The sequence below is a fragment of the Piliocolobus tephrosceles genome, chromosome 14, assembly GCF_002776525.5.
Source record: "Piliocolobus tephrosceles isolate RC106 chromosome 14, ASM277652v3, whole genome shotgun sequence".
In the NCBI taxonomy this organism is placed as follows: domain Eukaryota; kingdom Metazoa; phylum Chordata; class Mammalia; order Primates; family Cercopithecidae; genus Piliocolobus; species Piliocolobus tephrosceles.
Window position 1 is genome coordinate 70904888 of NC_045447.1, and position 6000 is coordinate 70910887.

General features: G+C 32.8%; 1 pseudogene; it reads left to right on the forward strand.

Moving 5' to 3' along the window:
- The window catches only part of LOC113224752, a 151174-nt pseudogene extending 146615 nt beyond the window's left edge, over positions 1-4559 (forward strand).
- The last annotated feature ends 1441 nt before the right edge of the window (positions 4560-6000 follow it).

The following is a 6000-nucleotide window of genomic DNA, read 5'->3' on the forward strand; positions in this document are numbered from 1 at the left end:
CCAAGGAACTGAACAGATTCCCTTTTGGTCAAAAGGACCCCAAGGAAACCCTGGAAGCTGAGTTCCTGTCCATGACAGGATCAGAGGTATGACATGCCTTGTTAAATGTGGCATGCCCTCACTAACCACCATTAGCATTTCTTCCTAAAGAGATAAACAGAAACCATTCCTTTCAAAAGACTTTGGTGCTGACTTCAGCCAATAGCCTGACTGTGGCCCCTCCCTTTATTCATTCACAACAACCGAGTAACATTTCTTCCTGATAAGAGACAACCAACCACTAAGTGGTTCTGGCCAGTCTATGGAGACTGCTCAGTGAGGGTTTTTGTATTCTTTGCTTTACCTTTTGACATCAGAGCGTGTCCAGACTGAATCAGGGGTTGAGCTGCTTATTCTCACAGCCCAATAACAAGATGCAGATGAACTGGGAAAGAAGGGAGTTTATTTACGTAATCAGGTACAGGGAGAAGGCTGGGAAAATATTGCCAGACCAACTCAAATTTGCAAAGTTTTCCAGAGCTTATACATGTTCTAAGCTATACATCTATGTGTAAGTGTGGATTCATCTAATGACATAAATGATTAACTTCTAATCTATAGCTAAGGCCTGAGACCTGAAGACCTTCTTCTGGAGCCTCAGTAAATTTACCTAATCTAGATGGGTCCAGCTGCTAGCGGTGATTACCCTTATCTTGTCTCCTGCTAAATCATGAAACTTTGGGGAGTTCCTTCAGACCCCTAGTAAAACATGTTTGTGGACGTTCTGGGGAGTACCTCAATGGTTTATGGTGCTTACTGATATAGTTAGGATCTGTTCCGGATATGATAGTTACTGACAATTACTGATAGAAGAGTATTAAAATCTCCAACTCTAATAGCAGTTTTTCCATTTCTCCTTGCAGTTCTATCACTTTTTGTCTCACTTGTTTAGCTGCTCAACTTTTAAGTGCATACATATGAATATGTGCTGAGTATTGGAGTACCCTTCCATTATGTAATTCTATCCCTTGTCCCTGACAATGAAGAATGAAGAGACATTTAGGCATTCTTCATTTTCCCCAATATTATGAAAATTACAGAATTTGAGTTCCTTCAAGATGCTCTTTGGAATTTTAACTAATGTTGATAACTCAGGGATCCACTCTGCCATGAGGGAACTTGACCTCTGTTTCAGATCAGAATTAATGTTGTTTGTCATGCAGTCATATTAAATAAGAGAAAGAAGAACCCAAGGGTGTGGAACAGTTTTCAGTGGGTGAATAAATTGCTCAGCAAGTGTAACTGAGATGTAGACTAAAATGATCATTGCAACCTTGATGTAATCACACTATTGATAAGATAATTAAACAATAACTTTGAAAGGAGATATAAACTATCTGAAAGAACTCTTCTCATCTACTCTGTATTTACACAATTATTAAGTTGATGTTTATGGGCAAGTATTCTGGTATTACATAGGAATACCTTGTACTCTCATAAAGGTTTTACATTATGTGATGCAGAGACTATAAAATTTAAAAGAAATATTAATTAAAAACTAATGCTAAGTTTATTATAAGTTACAAAATGGTTCATGACCTTAAGCATATTATTTGTTACTCAAAGAGTCAAATGTGCAACAAATAATGTTAGCACCATAATAGATGCCACAATGAGATTATAAACTTATTTTTGCTTCCAGAAAAGAGTAATAAGGAACCTCTCCCTGTGGACATTAGGCCAGGTTTTACAATAGGAGAGATAAATGAGCTGATTCTTGAATGTCCAAATGAGAAATAACATTCTAAGTACAAAGAAAATAGCAGACAATCATTTGTATATGACTCATAGGCTTTTTAATCAATCAATTGAATTTGAGAATGCATAAGGTTTCTCAAAGCAATTTTTGATTATTTTTTGAGGATAGAAATTCCATATGCCCTGAGTTTATATGCACATTATACTAATATGTAAATGTTCGCCAATTTAACATTATCTGTTTTATAGGTGCTATACATACCATGGGTTGGTTGTTTCCCTATACTTTAATATTCACTTGTGGTTACTGATATTCAAAGCACATGGTTAAATAAATATATATACACATATGTTTAACAATATATTACTATATTAATATATTTAATTTATATTTTAATTATATGTACTAATATTAATTATTCAGTATAATACTGATATGTTATTGTAATTATAAATATACATAAATGTATACATGTACAATATATTGAGAGAATATTTTATGTTTGTAAATAGCCATCGTGGTTTTAGCTTACATTTGAATGAAAAACAATTTTCTTTTTGTTGATAGTCTTCATAAATAATTTTGACTCTAAAAGAATTGGAAAATATTTTGAACACCATTAAAATGGTCTAATTTTTTCATTTTTTAAAGGCATATCACTTTTTATCCAGTGCAGATTTGTTGGCAAATGTCTTAATCTTGACATGCTTTATTCTAAGAGTTGGCAAACTTCTCTTGACTATTTGAGTCATTGAAGAATGTATAAACTTTGTAGAAACCATTAAACTCTGCTTCTGTAGCACAAAAATAGCCATAGATAATACACAAATGAGTAGGCTGGCTGTGTCCCAATGAAACTTTATTTACTACAATAGATGACTGCAGGCAGGCTATAGTTTACCAATCTTAGCTTTAGTCTATTTAATTTTTTTCCTCCCTAAATGTGACAGACGCTAATGTATAATGTAGAAAAAAATGTGAGGCTCAATCAATCCTTCAGGCAAGGAACATTATTAAAAATATTTGAAACTGTATAAGAGAAATATCATGTAATGTTTGAATGTGCATCAGGATGATGTATTCTAGACTTTAAGCACTGAAAAAGCTGAAAATATTTTGTAATTCTAAGTGTGTGAAGGTATTACACAGGAATGTAAGATACTTTCAACTAAAGTCATAAAATAATGTCATTTACCAAATATAACATTTAGAAGCAATATTAATTGAAAACCAATGTTAAGTTTATTCTAAACAAAGTTCATCCAAAACCTATAACTTTCCCTTTTAACTTACTTTATCAGAACCTTACTTTGAATATTTGACTATGTATATTCTTTGAGGATGCTGAAAGAGGGAAAGAAAAAGAGAAATAGGAAAAAGAAATCACCTTGGCTTCAATAACAGTAGCTCACATCAATTCTAAGTAATTGTTACAACAACTTTTCTGGCAAGACTCCACTGGTGGTGTTTATTTTTCATTAAATTCTGTTTCTTGACAGAAGAGCTTACTGGCAGTAAAAGTAAAAAATAGTAAAATGTAATACAAAAAAAATAACCTTGAGTCATCCTAGGAAGAACCATTTCTGTTAGAAAGATTAAAAACGTACTTTCAAATCTTTTTTCTAGTGTTAAATAGTTGCTATCTAACAACGATTTTGAAAATCATATAGAATGCAAAAATTTTGAATGTGAGTCAACATTGTTAATGCTTAGGTCACTGCCGCATTAGTTTTAAATTACTAAAATTTGAACCAAGATGACAATAATAATGATAAAATATTTGAAGGTGAAAACAAAAGAAAAAGTAACCAACAATGCAATATTTACTCTTATAATAGGTGAGTATGATAGAAATTAAGTTGATTGTGAATATTTCCATGTCAACTCTACATCTGTATAGGCAGATGTTGATAAAGACAGATGGTATGGTGAGTTAAAATTGCTAACGTAAAATATGTGATATGGAGTGAAGTAGTTGAAAGAGTTCATCTGGGCCAGATCAAGATAATAATGACACATATATTACACACTGTCAGGAATAAGTGTCATTTATTTCTTTCTTTTCTAAAATAAGGCATACTTACAAACATCCTTTTCGTGTTGAGCTGTCTTCCCCAAGATATAGTTGATGTCAGTTTCAAGTAAACCATTCACACTGCAATCAAAGCCTATAATATCTGAGAGATTGTCTTATGTACTGTGAAGTAGATGAAGAATCAAAATATTGGGGAAGGAAGAGAGGAATGAGAAAGTTTAAAAAAAAGGAGAGAAAAACATAATTAAAAAGAAAGAAAGGAAGCGTGCTGCCCTATGCTTTTGGTTTTTTCCCCCTTAGAAGCTGGAGAACTAAATACAGAAATTTCTAAAAGTAGTAGGAAATATATTTGATGATTGTGGTTGGATATTATATTTTAAGATTTTTTTTGGCCATATTCAGATGCTATGTTGAGAGGCATAGCAATGACACTTGTGAAGACTTTATATATATGTAGTTTTTCACACCTATCAGGAGATTGCCCATCTATTTCAGGAACAAGACATGAAACAGTCTTCACTTAGCCTAAGTAAGATTATATCCATGCAGATTATCTTCTTAATATGGCAAAAGTAATGAACTGAAATGTTGTTAGGAATTCAGGCAATTATTTTCCATGGGATAAGGATGTCTGGTATTCTTCTATTTAGACTCTGAAAACTTTTTGTTCTCATACAGGCTAAGAGAAAAACACGACAATGCATACTGGCATTAGAGAATCTTTTGTTCCACGATGGATATGCTCCTTCTAGGAGGAGGAGGACGCTACTGGACCTCACCGATTAAGTTGATGTAATGGTGGCATGAACTGTCATCCACAGAGATTTTCAATTGAATGTTGCTCTACCAATTACTTCCTCACAGCCTAACGGAGTGCCCATGACATTAGAGACTAATAAATTGTCCAGTGCCAATTAAAAAAAGATACTTTCCCTCTAAGCTATTTAGCAACAATATTCTCTCTTACTAGATTAGGTTCTATAAATCTGACAAGTATGATGAAAGTTTATTTGTAAAATTCTTCAATGGAATTTTTGAAACTACATAGGCTTCTGGGTTTCCACCCTGGGTCCAATGTCAGGAAGGACACTTATTAATGTCATTGAAAGACATTCTAAGTAGATATTGCAACAGAAATATGGAAGGATTCAAACGTTTTGAGTAAAAATAAACTAATTGTGAAGAAAAATGCATGCACCCATTCATTTATCAATCATGTATTGATAACTTCAAACTTCTTATGGACCTGCTTAGTACATGATACGACAGTATAAACTCTGAAGTTATATATTGTCCTCTGCCCTATACCTCCCACCTCTTTCAACTCATCTCAAATTGTTGGGTTTTGCAAAACTAACTTTTTTACCTAGAGAAATATTTTCTACTTTAGTAAGCAGATTTGAATCATAATGCAGTCTCTGAATATACATTAGCCTCTGCTTCTGTTAGTTTTTTTGCCAAGCTAATGAATAACAGATTTTAATGTTCTTTTTTTTTTTACCCCCATTAAAATCTCCTTTGGATTTTGGCATCCAACACATAAGAAGTAATATTTTTGTGACTTTTATCATGGGAGTTATGTGATGAATATAGCCAGTTTTCTTGCTTGAGAAGTAGCGTGTCATACTGCTTAAAAGCCTGGTGCCCAAGTTTGAATCTCGTTTTCGCTATTCACTAGTCATATGATCTTGGGCAAGTCATTTGCTGTTCTACATTTCTGTGGCCTTCTAATAATATTACTATAAGTTTTAAATATAAATTATATTAAAAATTTAGAAATGTGACAAGCACATTATTAGCATTCAATGTATACACTTACATCAAATACCAAAAACCCCCACCTCTTTTGAAACAAAGTAAATCTAAATTTAATCATTATTTCATTTAAAAAGCATTTGGTATACCCAGCCAAAGGTTAGGTGTTAGAGATATATAGATGAATAAAAAATGCAAATGCTTGCCACAAATTTAGGGATGGCTCAGAAGACAGACGCATATATGTAATGAAATAAATCAATCACAAAAAATATTAATGTGTACTAACATTATAAGGTTAAAACAAATCCAGAACTTGTTTTGTTTACTCCTTGGAAATTTTAGATTAAAAATACAGCTCTCTATAATCTATATCTCTTTCTGTAGATTCTATTGCCCAGGTCACTGATACCTTTGCCTGGGTGGATCTAACTAAAGAAAACACATGGAGAAAGCATTTATTAACTTTGCC